Source organism: Triticum urartu, chromosome 1 (assembly GCF_003073215.2).
Source record: "Triticum urartu cultivar G1812 chromosome 1, Tu2.1, whole genome shotgun sequence".
In the NCBI taxonomy this organism is placed as follows: domain Eukaryota; kingdom Viridiplantae; phylum Streptophyta; class Magnoliopsida; order Poales; family Poaceae; genus Triticum; species Triticum urartu.
This window is the reverse complement of record NC_053022.1, coordinates 511433526-511447461: the sequence shown is the minus strand read 5'-3', so window position 1 is coordinate 511447461 and position 13936 is coordinate 511433526.

Below are 13936 nucleotides of genomic sequence, written 5' to 3'. Positions count from 1 at the left end.
CTGGAACCGCACGGAACCCGAGGCGGCGCCGGAGTTCGCCGGAGGAGAGGCCGGGGCGGCCGGCGTAGGCGGATCCGGCGGAGGGCGGCGGCGCCGTCCGCGGCGAGGGGCGGCGGGGCCGGCTCGTTCGTCGTGGTGGTGGCCGCGGGCGGTGGTCGGCGCCGGCGACGAAGGCGGCGTGCGGCGGAGCTTCGGGCGGCGAGGGCACGCGGCGGCGGTGCGGCGGTCGGCGCCGGAGGAGAAGAAGCGGAGCGGCGGCGGCGGCTTGGCCCGGAAGCGCCCGTGCGGGGGCCGGGGATGGGCTCCCGCGGGCCGGCGGCTGGAAGGCGGCGGGGAAGTGGTCCGTGCCACTTGGCGCGATGCGGTTGGCGGAGGCGGGCGGACACGTCCGGCGTCGGGCGGACGCGTCCGGCGGCGGATCTGGAATCTTTTTTTTTAGGGTTTTGCACGGGGGAAGAGGAGATCCGAATGGAGGGGGTATATATAGGCATAAGTGGAGCTAGGAGAGTCCAAATGAGGTGCGGTTTTCGCCCACGCGATCGTGATCGAACGCTCTAGGACATGGAGCTGAGTTTGGTGGGTTTTGGGCCAAATTTGGGGGATGTTGGGCTGCAACACACATGAGGCCTTTTCGGTCCCTCGGTTAACCGTAGGAGTATCAAACGAAGTCCAACTGACCCGAAACTTGACAGGCGGTCTACCGGTAGTAAACCAAGGCCGCATGAAAAGCCCCGGTCCAATCCGGAAATGTTTAATCCCCACACACGAAAGAAAGCTAGAAATGGCCACCGGAGGAGAACGAAGCGCCGGAATGCAAAACGGACAACGGGGAAAATGCTCGAACGCATGAGATGAACATGTATGCAAATGCAATGCACGAGATGACATGATATGAGATGCACGAAAACGAAAACAACACACGGAGACAAGACCCGAACCCGAGAAATAAATATAACTTAGCGCCGGAGACGACAAGAGTTGGATACAAATAGGGAAACTCCGGTTCAGATAATTCTGTCTCCGGTTTAACAGTGCATATACCAACGTACCTTGGTCAGATACATTTTTGAACTGGGATCTTCTACCTTGTAGATTCCATCATGGCCAAGCAAGTATATGAGTGCAATTGGGTTCCTTCTCACGTCACAGAGGCTGAACTGGACGGTTTAGTCCTGATTGGAGCTTTAGGCAGCAAAGATACCATCCATTGGAGGGCTCCTAGCAAAGAATGCCCTCCCACACCTCGAGAAGGAGAAGTTGTTGTATTCGTAGATCACTTAGCCCGGGGCTTTAAGCCGCCCGGTTCTAAATTTTATCGGGATGTTTTAGCCGATTTCCAACTCCATCCACAAGATACTGGCCCCAACTCTGTTACAAATATGTGTCACTTTCAAGTGCTTTGTGAGGTGTTCTTTCAAGAGGAGCCCACAGTGGAATTGTTCAGATACCTTTTCCATTTAAACCGCCGTACTGAATTTACTGATGGCTCTAATACGGAGTTGGGTGGTGTGGCGATTCAGAAAAGGAAAGAGGTCACATACCCTCACGCCAAACTGCACAGCCACCCTAAAAAATGGAATCAGACATGGTTCTACTGCAAAGACACCTCCCCTACTAGTGAGAATCCCTTGCCTTGCTTTCTTCCGGAGCGGCTCAGCAATACACACCCTTTTCCTCAAAGATTGTCTGCCCAGGAGAGAAGAAAATATGCTCCCCAACTGTCAAAGCTCAGAGCCTTTATGGCCAACGGTTTAACAGGGGTTGACCTTGCTCGCTGTTGGATATCATGGAGCATACTGCCCCTTAGTCAGCGCTCCGGTTTGATGTGCGAGTATACTGACAGTGTTGATGACCCGCTGCGACATTCAAAAATCCAGCTCTCTGATGAAGAAATCACAGAGGCTGCGAATAAGATGCTGAATGAACCGGAACACGTCTGCGCTAAAACCGGTCTGCTTCCCTTCTGCGCCACCAATAAACCGCCAGCTGTAAGACTTTGATTTTTCTCTTTGCTGAATCTGTTTATTGATATGTCTGGTCATTGTTTAATATCAGTGTATGTGTAATTAGGGCAATGATCCGTTTTGGAGCAAAAAACTTCTGCAGGAGAAACCAGAAAAACCAGCCAAACCGGAAAGAGCAACTCGGCAAAAGACTAAAGCTGTGAAGAAGACTACCTACAGGAAAAGAATCGCGGCATCTTCTAATCCGGCCCTTGATAATGATGTGGATAATCCGGACTTTGAGGTAGATCTAGACTCACTTGGTTTATTTTTCATGCATCTTATTGATGGTGATATTTGTCAGGATGATGCTGAAGCCAGCCACGCGGATGTTGCAGAGGTAATTATTCTCTCTTCCGATTCAGAAACTTTGCCTTCCCAAAAAATCCGTCAGGCAAACCGGAAAGTTAAATTTTCTCATCCTCTTGCTTATCTGGATCCTAAATTTCTTATGAAGACCCAACAACACGAAGCCCGTCGCACAACCCGGCATAGCGGCCAGGTAGTTACCTCCGCCGGCTTACCGAACAGTCCGGTTCAGAAACGCCATTCAGAGGTCTCTAATTTGCTTGTCAGTGCTTGTCCTAAAGCGGGCTGCTTTCGTCAACCTCTTAATCCGTCTGACTCTGATTACCAGGTTACTTCCCACTCATCTTCTGGCAAGTCATCGGCTACTCAGCTGCCACCACTCAAAACGGTGCTTGGGTAAGCTACACTTATTGTGATATTTGCAGTACATCGCTTTAGAACATATGCTGTATTTGATTTTGTTATTCTTCTCAGGGCCAAACCTAGGCTAAGCAAGAAAGCCCGCCTGGACAAAGCGGCTGAAGAAGATGCCGTTCTTGAGCCAGGCAAAACACCTGATCTTGAAACAGCTATTCCTGATGATATACCCAACGATCCACCGTAGCAAGACGACGATCTTATTGCTGAAGAGAGACCTGCTGAGGCCTCAGGTCCTGTCAATCAGCCCACAAACTCCATCCGGATTGAAAGCCCCACCGGTCCAGCAAGACCTACTGACAAGCCAACAGCTCCAGTCCAAACCGGCGGTACTCAGGATGATGAGGTTGTCATTACTGGCACTGGCCATACTGAGCCAAGCAATCCTGTCGCTTTGTCCAAACATTCTGCCAAGGAAGAATTTGCTGCCTTTGGCAAAAGCAAGTGGAATGCTGATCTGATGACTTATGCTGCTCTGAACGCCCAAGATATCCATTCCGGCTATTTGAACCGGTTGTATACCAGTCGCGATTATGAAGCCGGTCTGGTAAATATGATGAAAGAGAAATATGAGGTAACTTCCATATGCTCCTTCCTGCTTGTATGCTTCCATTTTTGCTGACTCTCCTAGCCCCTAAGGGACGGTTTGTAATATTCTTTCAAACCGGGACTTACTAATATAAATCTTGATGCTTTGAAATTCGCTGATGTAGCCCCCAAGGGCCGGTTCAACTTAGCGTAGTTAAACTGGCACTTTAAGTAATTGAAATTGCCGCATCAGAATATATACGAGCAAATAGCCATTAGCCCCCAAGTGCCAAGTTGAATACTTGTATTGATCTTGAGACTTTGTAAGCAATTGAAAGATGAAGATCGAATACGCATTAGCCCCCAAGTACCAAGTGCATAACTTGTTGTGTGGTTGGTACTTCAATCCTAATACCGTTTTATTGAAGCATCTAATTGTTTGTATGCAAGCTGAGCTGAAGACAAAAGAAAACCAAATCGCCGACCTCCAAGAAAACCTGAAAACCCAACAAGCTGAAACCTCCAAAGCAAAAGAGGAATTGGCCAACGCTTTAAGCGCCATGGAACAACTTAAGGAGAACTTCAAGAAGAAACGGGCGGATTGGGCCACTGAAAAATCCGCTTTGATCAAACGAGCAGAGGATGCCGAGGCTGCACTAAAACCAGTGACGGATGAACTGACCAGCATAAAGCGGCACGTGCATGCCATGACCACTGCTATCTTTGGTAAGCCAACTTGCCTTCTGAATTGGCTCTGCCTTCTTACAGAGTCACCGGTTTATTAACCCTTTATGGTATTTCAGGGACACGCATTGGTCACTTGGGGTCAGATGTGCGGAAGAAATTGAAAGCCGCCTATACATTGGTTGAACAATTGTATACTGGTGCCCAGCGGATCATCTGTACCGCATCTCATAACAAACCGGCGCCCACTTTGATTCAAGATACCCTGATGAAACTGTCAGTGCTTCCTGCCCGGGTTGAAGAGCTGAAGAAATCTGCTGCTCGAACCGGTGCAATCAATGCCTTAATCTGGGTAAAAGCCTGGGTGCCGGATTTTGATCCTATTGAAGCGGCTCAGGGCTATCCCAGTTTGAAGGAAGACGGGTCAGAATTTGGTGAAGCGGATCTGCGAGCAATAAACCGGGAGGTACGTCCGCTAGCTTGTCAGTTGGCTGAGGAAGCAGATTTGTCTCATTATCAAGCACAATATGACAGTCAGAACAAGCGAATAGCTGCACCAATTCATGAATTGGAAAATCTGATCCCTCCAATCTGTAAGCATACTTACGCTCCCGATATTGACCCGTCACTGCTGATCCATGATGAAGCTATTTTTCAAGCATTAATGGGAATCGACTGGACAACTGTGGATTTCCAGCCACTGGGTAGAGAAACGGAGGCTGAAGCGGCGCCGGATGACCCACAACCATCAGGCCAGGCCGGTGACCAAGCTTGAACCGGAAGCCGGTTTTAAAACTGCCTCTCCTTTGTGAAAAAACAATTATATTATTATGGGCACCATGTTGCCTTGTAATAGGCTAGCTGATACCTTTGATGTTGATATGCCTTCGTGCATAATTTGTTCTTCCTGTGGTAATGAACTTTCCAAAACACTTTCTGAAATGATAAATTCGTCAAGTGCCACCGCGGTTGTACCGTCAGGCGGAATATGATTTCTGTATATATGAAATCAAATATCCAAAACAACATTTTAAGTATGTGATCAAATTTTTGATATACATAATACCTGCCATCGTTGAATATGAAGTTGGCTTGGCCAAGCTTGAAGCGGAGTTTTGCAAACCCACACTGTTGGAGGAGATAACAGCTCCTGTATGTATATATGACGCTGTTTTACCATGTAAACTGTGCCGGGTTATAATAAACACCGTGTTACTCCATAAGAGGATGTTAACAACAAGGATCAAACCGGGCAAATAGTCTCCAGATTGACATGAATTGTATTCCGTCAATTGATTGGTTAAAAAACTTTGTCAGTTTAAAAAACGCAATAAAAGGCAAAAAAACCCCTCCAAAGAAAAGTGTGAAGCAAAAGCAATGAAAAAACCGTTTGCCAAAAAAGGTTTATTTAAACTGATCAAATGGCGTTACCATGGCCAAACACGACCAAGCTCCCGTTAGGTGTAACTATGGTTCTAGTCAGCCAGGTCCCCAAGTGATTCTGTGGCATTTATGCCGACCAAATGGCATGGTCATGGTTTGGGTTCGACCAAGCCCCCAAGTGATTCTGTGGCCTTAGGCCGATCAAGAGGCATGACTGGTTCAGACATGATGAAGTCCCCAAGTGATCTGGTGGCTTCCGCCTATCAAGAGGCATGGTATTGGTTCGGACACGACCAATCCTCCAAGTGATACAACACGATGCTTTTAGCAAAGCGAACTCAAGGGGTAAACCGGAAGCCGCTTTAAAACAACTCCGTGTAACCACACATGATGTAAAAGAACAGATACCCCGCTTTAGCTGAGGTTTCGGTTTATTTATAGTTAATATATACATCGCTTATAATATGTACATAAGTAGAACCAATGGCTCAGGTATAATAAGGCCAAAGATGAGCTATGTTCCACGGCCTGTTGGTCTCCTCTTCTGATGTACGTGAGTCCTTATGTTCTTGAATATCGATCAGATAGTATGACCCGTTGTGCAGATTCTTGCTGACCATGAAAGGCCCCTCCCAAGGTGGGGATAACTTATGCATATCAGTCTGATCTTGGATGAGCCGAAGCACCAAATCTCCCTCCTGAAAGGTTCTGGTTCTGACCCGGCGACTGTGATAACGACGAAGATCCTGCTGGTAAATCGCCGATCGAGCGGCTGCGATATCACGCTCTTCATCCAACCGGTCCAAAGCATCTTGCCGTGCTGTCTCATTGTCTGCTTCAATATAAGCCGTTACACGAGGTGAATCATGACGGATATCACTGGGGAGAACCGCCTCCACTCCATAAACCATGAAGATCGGTGTGTATCCTGTTGATCTGTTGGGTGTTGTATTGATGCTCCATAGCACAGATGGTAGTTCTTCTACCCAACAACCCGACGTTCTCTGCAAAGGAACCATGAGCCGGGGCTTGATGCCTCTCAAGATTTCTTGATTAGCTCTTTCTGCTTGACCATTGGACTGTGGGTGTGCCAGTGATGAAACGTCGAGCCGGATGTGCTCCCGTTCGCAGAACTCCTTCATAGCACCTTTGGACAAATTGGTAGCATTATCTGTGATAATACTGTGCGGAAAGCCAAACCGGAAAATCACCTTTTTGATGAACTGAACCGCTGTGGCCGCATCACACTTACTAATAGGTTCTGCCTCCACCCACTTTGTAAACTTGTCAACCGCCACCAGGAGGTGGGTCTTCTTATCTTTGGACCTTTTGAAAGGCCCAACCATATCCAGCCCCCAAGTCGCAAACAGCCAAGTAATTGGAATCATTCTCAATTATTGAGCCGGTACATGAGCACGTCTTGAAAACCTTTGGCAACCATCACATCGTTTGACCAGATCCTCCGCATCAGCATGAGCGGTTAACCAATAGAAGCCATGGCGAAAGGCTTTAGCCACCAGAGACTTTGAACCGGCGTGGTGACCACAATCTCCTTCGTGGATCTCACGCAAAATTTCACGGCCTTCTTTAGGAGACATGCAGCGTTGAAAAGCTCCTGATACACTGCAATGATGCAACTCGCCGTTGATGATGGCCATGGACTTGGATCGCCGGATTATTTGCCGGGCCAGAATCTCATCCTCTGGCAACTCGCCCCGGTTCTTATACGCTAGATAAGGAAGCGTCCAATCCGGAATAACATGAAGAGCTGCCACCAATTGAGCCTCCGGATCAGGAATAGCCAAATCCTCTTCACCAGGGATCTTGACCGACGGGTTGTGCAGCACATCCAAAAAAACATTGGGCGGGACCGGTTTGCGCTGAGAGCCCAGTCGGCTTAAAGCGTCCGCCGCTTCATTTTTCCGCCGGTCCACGTGGTCCACCTGATAGCTTTTGAAACAACTTGCAACAGTATCCACCTCCCGACGATATGCTGCCATGAGTGGGTCCTTGGAGTCCCAAGTGCTAGACACTTGCTGAGCCACAAGGTCCGAGTCACCGAAGCACTTAACTCGACTTAGATTCATCTCCTTAGCCATCCGGAGACCATGGAGCAAGGCTTCATACTCAGCTGCATTGTTAGTACAAGGGAACATTAAGCGGAGAACATAACAAAACTTATCACCTTGTGGGGAAGTTAATACGACTCCAGCCCCCGAGCCTTCCAACTGCCTGGATCCATCAAAATGGATGGTCCAATACGTGTGATCCGGCTTTTCTTCAGGTGCTTGCATTTCCGTCCAATCATTGATGAAATCAACAAGTGTTTGAGACTTAACCGTTGTCCGAGGCACATACTTCAAACCGTACGGCCCCAGCTCTGTGGCCCACTTTGCAATCCGGCCAGTTGCTTCCCGGTTCTGGATGATATCTCCCAAAGGAGCAGAACTGACCACCGTAATTGGGTGCCCTTGGAAATATTGTTTAAGCTTCCGGCTTGCCATAAAAACTCCATACACCAGCTTCTGTCAATGCGGTTACCTTTGCTTGGACTCGATTAGCACCTCGCTGATATAATAGACCGGTCGCTGAACCGGATGCTCCTTGCCTGCCTCCTTTCGCTCCACCACAATGGCCACGCTGACCGCCCGAGCATTGGCAGCAATATATAGTAGCAACGGCTCCTTGTCAATGGGAGCGGCGAGCACCGACGGATTGGACAATTGCCGCTTGAAGTCCTCAAACGCTTCATCAGCGGCGGAACTCCAGGCAAACTGATCCGTCTTTTTCAACATTTGATATAAAGGGATTGCCTTCTCACCAAGACGACTGATAAACCGGCTTAATGCTGCAATCCGGCAGGCCAGTCGCTGAACATCATTGATACACTTTGGCTTAGCCAGGGAGGTGATGGCCGTGATCTTCTCCGGATTAGCCTCAATTCCCTTGTTGGACACCAGAAAACCCAATAGCTTGCCCACCGGCACACCAAAGACACACTTCTCCGGATTAAGAATCATCTTGTATGTCCTCAGGTTATCAAAGGTTTCCTTCAAATCAGTAATCAAAGTCTCCTTCTCCCTAGACTTAACCACGATATCATCCACGTAAGCATGTACATTACGGACGATTTGCTTGTGAAGACAATTTTGTACACACCGTTGAGAAGTTGCCTGGGCACTCTTGAGCCCGAAGGGCATAGACACATAGCAGAAGGCTCCAAAGGGAGTTATGAATGCTGTCTTCTCCTGGTCCTTAACTGCCATTTTGATCTGATGATAGCCAGAATACGCATCCAAAAAACTTAAACGCTCACAACCCGCCGTAGCATCAATAATTTGATCAATACGGGGGAGGGCAAAAGGATCTGCTGGACAAGCCTTATTAAGATCTGTGTAATCCACACACATGCGCCAGGTGCCGTTTTTCTTGAGGACCAGCACTGGATTGGCGAGCCACTCAGGGTGAAAAACTTCAACAATAAAGCCAGGTGCTAAGAGCCTGGCCACCTCTTCTCCAATCGCCTTGCGTCTTTCTTCGTTAAACCGGCGGAGGAACTGTTTCACTGGTTTATATTTAGGATCCACATTAAGTGTGTGCTCAGCGAGTTGCCTCGGGACACCTGGCATGTCAGAGGGTTTCCATGCAAAAATGTCCCGATTCTCATGGATGAACTCGATGAGCGCGCTTTCCTATTTTGGATCCAAGTTGGCACTGATGCTGAACTGCTTGGACGAATCACCAGGCACGAAGTCAACAATCTTAGTTTCTGCTGCCTATTTGAACTTCAGGGCCGGATCATGCTCCGTAGTTAGCTTCTTCAACGGAGTCATGTCCGCTGGATCAACATTGTCTTTATAGTACTTCAACTCCTCGGTGGCACAAACCGACTCTGCACAAGCCGCATCTCCTTCCTCGCATTCCAAAGCGATTTTGCGGCTTCCGTGAACTGTTATTGTCCCCTTGTGACCTGGCATCTTGAGCTGCAAATATACATAACAGGGTCGAGCCATAAACTTGGCGTAGGCTGGTCGCCCAAACAGGGCATGATATGGACTCTGGATTTTCACCACTTCAAACGTCAATGTCTCCGCCCTGGAATCATGATCATCCCCAAAGGCCACTTCCAAAGCTATCTTACCAATGGGATATGCTGATCTGCCAGGCACTACACCGTGGAATACTGTATTAGACGGTTTGAGATTCTTATCTGTTAGTCCCATACGACGGAAGGTCTCATAGTACAGGATGTTAATGCTGCTCCCTCCATCCATGAGCACCTTAGTGAACTTGTAACCCCCCAGCTGAGGCGCCACCACCAGAGCCAACTGACCCGGATTATCGACCTGGGGAGGATGATCTTCTCTGCTCCATATGATTGGCTGTTCAGACCAACGTAGATAACGGGGTATGGCCGGTTCAACAGAGTTAACCGCCCTCCTCTGAACTTTCCGGTCTCGCTTGTCCAAGCTAGTGGTGAAGACATGGTACTGCCCATTACTCAACTGTTTTGGGTTGCTCTGGTAACCTGACTGTTGCTGCTGTTGGTTGTAACCACCCTGGTTGCTCTGACTATTTTGACCATTATGTCCGCCCGGATTACCATTGAATCCTGAACCGGAACTTCCTCCTCCGTAACCCGGCCCGGATCCCGAGCCACCGCCAGATTCGTGATCATACCGGAAATTATTAGAATTCTTGAACTCCTGCATAATAAAGCAATCTTTCCAAAGATGGTTTGCTGGCGCCTCCTTCATCCCATGTTTTGGACAGGGCTGGCTTAGCAGATAGTTTAGGCGGTTTGGGTTAGGGTTGGGCGCTCCATTACGATTTTTCGGCCTACCCTTGCGTCGCTGACCATTGTCCTGTGCATTGGTATTAGCCACAAAGTCCATGTTACCATCCGCTTTACGCTTGCCTCCTCCACCATTGCCTGCCCAGTGATGCTGCTGACCTTTGGAGCTGCTGTTCTTCTTCCCTTTCCCTGTCTTGTCATCATCAGATTCGGGATCCTTGGTACTATCAGAATCAGCATATGTTACCAAAGCGGCCATGAGGGTCCCCATGTCGATGCAATGACGCTTCATCCGTCCCAACTTCAGCTTCAGGGGTCTAAACCGGCGGTTGCCTTCTAGGGTTAATACTGCGGTGTCAGCGTTGATGCGGTCTGAGGAGTGCAACACTTGTGAAACGCGGTGCACCCAATGAGTCGTTGATTCTCCTTCCTCCTGGACGCATGCAGCTAAGTCCACTATCGACATAGGCTGTTTACAGGTATCTTTGAAATTGCTGATAAACCGGGCTCGTAATTGGGCCCATGAACTGATAGAATTAGCCGGCAAGTTTTTTAACCAAGTACGGGCCGTTCCTTCTAGCATCATGGTGAAGTATTTCGCACACGCCGCGTCATCCACATCAAGCCTCTCCATGGCCATCTCATAGTTCTCCACCCATGTCTCTGGGGGTTGATCCGCCGTGTAATTTGGTACCTTGCATGGGCCTTTGAAATCCTTGGGCAGACGCACGTTGCGTAAAGCGGAGATAAGGCAAGGCACCCCCAAAGAGCTAGAAGTAACAACGGCTTCAGTCTAGGTGGTTGGACGAACCGGCGTGAGCTGCCGAGCCTGATGCTGTGTGGCTAACTCGGCCTCCCTGCGCGCGCGGGCCCGGTCCACCACTCCCTGAGCGTCATCAGCACCACCCGCCGGGTTGTTGTCATGGGGTGCCCCACGTCGTTCATTACTCGACACTGCCGGTTCATCCATATGTCTGCTATAGCTTCGTCTTGGATGGGGGGTCGAGTGGATCCGGTCGCGGCTGTACGAGTACTCTTCCTGTTGGGTCAAAGCTGTCCTTAGAAGTTCCTTGACACGTCGCGTCTCTACTGCCTGCGGCGAGTCACCTTCAATTGGAATGGCCTCCAACCATGCAGCAGAGGCAACAAGATTGTCCATTGGGTTAGAGTAGTGACCCGGAGGTGTTAAAGCAGCCTGAGGTACAACGGTGTTTTGACGAGGCGGGTCCATCTGACGAGGCTGAACCAGTGCACCGATCCTAGGGGCTCCTACCCGGTTTCCCTCCAGCGGATTGCCGGCTCTTGGTCCTGGAGTGTTGAAAAGGTCTCTGGCCTCGAAAACCGGAGGTAAGCGGGATCGGTGTTTCCTCCTCACGACTTCATGCGACGCGCTCTGGTCCAACATAAGCTTGTAGGCCTGTGCGTCTAAAGCGGCCCGCTTTGCGGCCATCCTGGTGTCCTCAGCCGCCAGATCCGCTTTGGCCTGGGTGATCTGTTCCTTTACCTTTGCAATCTCCGCGTTGTGAATGTCCTGATCCGGCGGATTATCTTCTGCCATAAGTATAGCCAACGCATCAAATAGTTCTGATAGAACCTGAGCCGGCGGGCGCACAGGGCCTCCTGCCCCGGCAGCCGTCGCCGCTGCTGAACCGGAGATCATTGCCGCAGCTGTCGAAGAATGAAGCGCTGCTTGCGTTCCGGCCATGAATATTCCAACCCGGTTGGGCAGATCAGAGGGGTCCGGAATACTGTCGCCATCGGAACAGCTCCCAATCTGGCCATCTTGCAGCTGATAAAGAGATTCGGTTTCTCCGGTCGAAGATTCGTCACCAGAACAAACGACGGTCGTGCCGCGAAATTCCGATCCGTCCTCATAACTTCCTCCATGGATGACTCCCACGAAGGCATGCTTCATGGCCGGTTTAACCTGGGCGGATCGCGCATGCTGAGCCGTCTCGACGAGGTCGGTGCAGATGTCCGGCTCAGGGCCCGGTTCACCGATCTTGCCAATGAAAACGTGAATGCTACCAAAGGGGACCCGGTACCCGTACTCAATTGAGCCGGCCTTGGGGCCCCAGCCTGCGTCGTCGATGTAAAGTTTGCCGCGACGACTCTTAGTCATCCGGCCTACGGCGTAGCCCTCGAGTCCTTCAAAGCGGCCCTCCAAGAACCGGAAACCATCGTGTGATAGCCCCACGGTGGGCGCCAACTGTCGTGGTTTTGTCACGGCAGATGTCCTAGAGAAAGGACTTAGTCGTGGAGCCATCGCGACTGGTTAGCTTGAAGGGGTTAAAGCGGACACACGGACGCAAGAGAGTTTATACTAGTTCGGCCCCTTCAAAGAAGGTAAAAGCCTATGTCTAGTTGTGTTGGAATTGATGGGGTTTCGATGACTAGGGAGCAAACAAGCTTCGCCTATGTCTCGAGTTGTTGTCTGTGTCCTTGAACCGCCACTCGGTCGTCCCCTTATATACACGGGTGACACCCGTCGGTTCACAGAGTCCCAACACCGGTCGATATTTGTATCCGGGTTGGTCTCTCTTTATTCCTAACTTACAATACAAGTTTATATACAAATTCCAGTTTACCGCTACAAGTCTTGAACCGGCTACGGGCCTTAGGCCCTCATCTGCCTTCTTGGGCTTTATCACTTCTGGAGCTACTGATGAAGTTGACCCGGCCCAGATAGGCCGGTTTACGCCCAGCAGTAATATCCCCAACAGTCGCGGCCCTAGGTGACAGTGGCCACGGCGGCGACATGAACGGCGGAGCCGAACTCTTGGCCGCGACGACGACGGTGTTAGAGGAAGAATTCGAGCTAGGGGAGAGGGGAGATCGACGCAGTGGCTCACAGAGGATGCAGTAGGCTTTTAAGCGGGCTCGGGGAAGGCCGGACGGCGATGTGCGGGCGGTGGGGATCCACGGCGGCCGGCGGTGAAGAAGACGACGATGGCAACTCCTCGGGGCGCTCTGGCTTGCGTGGCTGAGGAAGACGATGCAGGGCAATGGCGCGGAGCTCGTGGGCACGACGAGAGGGCGAGGGGGAGGCGGTGAGCGTGACAACGGCGAGCGGCGGCGACGGCGGCGGCATTCTGGCAGCAGCGGGGAAGAGAGCAGAGGAGGGGGAAAGGTCGGGAGAGAGTGAGAGGTGTTCAGGGGGGTGCGTGTCGCCCTCGGGTGCCTCCAGCAGCGAGTAGGGAAGCAGGAAGTGGCCGGCATGTGCTAGCATGCAGTGACGACGCGCCCTTCGTCCTCCTGGCAAGAGGAGGAAGACGACAGGGGAGGTGGGGATGGGCCGGGCTGGCTAGTTGGGCTGCACAGAGCCAGGCCGCAGGTAAGGTCTAGGTAGGTTTTTCCATTTTGTTTTTCTTTTCTATTTTTCTGACATTTGTTTCTGGTTTAGTAACATACTAAACCAATTTATTTCCTTATGCCAATTTTAGTAGGAGCTAATGGTATTATTCCAGAGTTCCTCCATAACTAGCATAATTGTTGGACATATAATATATATAACATATATATATATATCCAATGCAAATAATTATTGCATTAATTCCAAAAGGCCAAAATAAATATTTATTAGCTCCAGAAAATATTTGTTTGAATTTTACTTCTGACCAATATTTTCAGAGAGCAACATGAACATTTTCTTGGACCTTTTTGGAGCAATTTTTATCTGGGTCATTTCCAGAAATGAATTCTGAGGGTTTCACAAATCCCCATTTCAAATTTAAATGAAATTTAAACATGATGCAAACATGAAGGCTAGCCTAGGTCATACCAGAACTAGGGATGTGACAACTCGCCCCCACTCGAA